At 45.4% G+C, this 2,284-nt stretch overlaps 1 pseudogene; it reads right to left on the bottom strand.

The window, feature by feature from the left end:
• Positions 1-266: 266 nt before the first annotated feature.
• On the bottom strand, positions 267-754 carry LOC467363 (large ribosomal subunit protein uL18-like; annotated as a pseudogene).
• Between the last annotated feature and the right edge of the window lie 1,530 nt (positions 755-2,284).

The following is a 2,284-nucleotide window of genomic DNA, read 5'->3' on the forward strand; positions in this document are numbered from 1 at the left end:
TACTATTGAGTGCCCTTTCATATACAAACCAACCAATCCAGAGCCCACTCCTCTCCCACCTCTTCTATCAGGCTCTTACGCTCGAGGCCAATATTCCCTTGCCTAATCATCCCAGGACCAGGTGTCAGACAATTCAGGAAAGCCCCTACATCCCAGGGCCTGCTGAAATTATTCTAACTAGTCGATCCTAAGCTTGCTTACCTTGCCTCATCCATTCCTTCCCATGGAAACTACAATAAAGGTTCTTGCCTTGCAAGCATCTTCCATTAGGTAATGCACGTTGCAGAATCTGCAACATTCTGACCCATGATGTGCTTCTGATGCATTTCAGCATTAAGCTCCTTGATTTCAGGACCATAACCAGGGAATCGTTAGGCACTGTGAGGGATAGAGAAACCTCCATCCACAGCACTCTCAGAGCCCCACAAACTTTATTGTCAGCGGTGGTTCTGGCAAGGCCTGCATCCAAACAGCAGGTAAAGGCACCTGGCTGACCATCAGTGCTTCCCACGTTGTATTCATCTCTGGTCACCTCCACTTGACCTTTATAGATCTTGTCCATGCCAAACCTACTGAGAAGCCTGCATGCCAGCAGCAGGCCAGTACAACATGCTGCAGCGTCATTTGTCAGGCCAACCTTTACACCGTATTTTGCAAGTTCGTGTGCATAAGCTGCACAGACTATCATGTCCCATTCTATATGGGCATAAGCCATCTGACAAATGGTATCTCTATTTATCACACAAATAATCATTCTGTATTTGTGTGTGTTAGACTTATTTTTATCCTGTACCACTAAGTGTTTCCAAACACAGTAATCAGTTTTACCCTCTCACTGTCTTCTAAATGTCACTTGGTATCTCTTACAGTAGGCCTTATACTTGACAACTTTAACAAACCCCACCCTGTGGAACAGACCCATGTCCACAGCTCAGCACTGACTACTAGGAACTGGAATGTACTCAAATTCTCCATCTTGTCATATACTTTTGACATTCTCCATCTTGTCATATGCTTTTTTGAATATCAGTCACTTAATATGAAGTCTATGTCTGATAACTCCAACATCAGAGAAACCTGTGAGTGTTTTTAGTTTGTCTATTTTATTTTTTCCCTTGGTCTTGATTATTAGTATCCCCGGTAATTTTTGTTGGATGCTGGACATCATCTTTGAAAAGTTACAGAGGTTCTAGATGATATCTCTCTCCCTTCATTACTAGTTCAAAAGAGGATTCGCTCTGTCCTCTGGAAGCTGGCAAAGAAGGAGATCACCTAAATGCAATCGGGCTGTGAGCAAGCCAAGGCTCAATGCGATATTTGAATACCTTGATCCATTCCTGGTTCATACCTTCTCCTGAAGCACAGCACTGCAGAAGTTCTGACTTAATGCCTGGAGTGCTTCCCAGGGCCTCTCCTCTTGGGTAGATCCCACACTTTAATATTTTGCTTCCCTAGCACCGTGAGTCTACCAGAAACCCTGCTCCACTGCAGCTGCTTTGCACTTGGCTTTGTGGCTCTCCTCACGAACAGCTTAAGTAACATATATTGAGGGAAAACTGATATTAAGCAAGGCTACTCCTTCACACTTCCTTTCTCTCTGAAAGCTTCACCCATCAAGTCCTAGCTTTAAGTCCTTACTGACCCCAAACTCCAATTTCTGTCTCCCAAACCCCTTGAGGTTGAGGAAACCTCAGCTGGCTTCACCCCTGCTCAGGGGCCAGCAAATGTCCCCCAAGGTAAGCAGCATGCAGAACCTGGTCTAACCTCAAAGAACATTTCTGCCCCCTATGATCTTACCCTTCAAATATAGGCAGCCTCCATCATTCACGTATGCCTTTAATTTTATATTTTACTTTCTCCTGCTTTTCTAGTTTCTCTCAGAGGAAGCATTAGTCTGTTACACGATATTCCATCATAGTCAGAAGGTGAGGTCTGTTGTGCCAGACCCCTACTGACTCCAGCAGGGATGGCACGATGTCCCAGAGGTCAAAGAAGAGACCCAGGGCCAACAAAGGAGACCCAGGGTGTTTTGAGGACTTACATACATGGCAGTCCAGGAGCAGTGAGCGGACAGAAAAACCACTACTGTTTGTAAAAAGCATGCAGTTTCTATAGTATTTTCACTTAGCAAACTCCACCTACCAACCCACACCTAGCAGCCTCCCTTTAACCCACAATAAAGGGCCTCAATCCCCTGTATGACCTGCATTCCAAGGAATGGGCCAGGGGTTCGGATGTCCTTCATAGATAAGGAGTGAATCTCCAGGCTGGCCCCTGCTGGGTT

This window comes from Pan troglodytes, chromosome 14 (assembly GCF_028858775.2).
Source record: "Pan troglodytes isolate AG18354 chromosome 14, NHGRI_mPanTro3-v2.0_pri, whole genome shotgun sequence".
NCBI classification, from domain to species: domain Eukaryota; kingdom Metazoa; phylum Chordata; class Mammalia; order Primates; family Hominidae; genus Pan; species Pan troglodytes.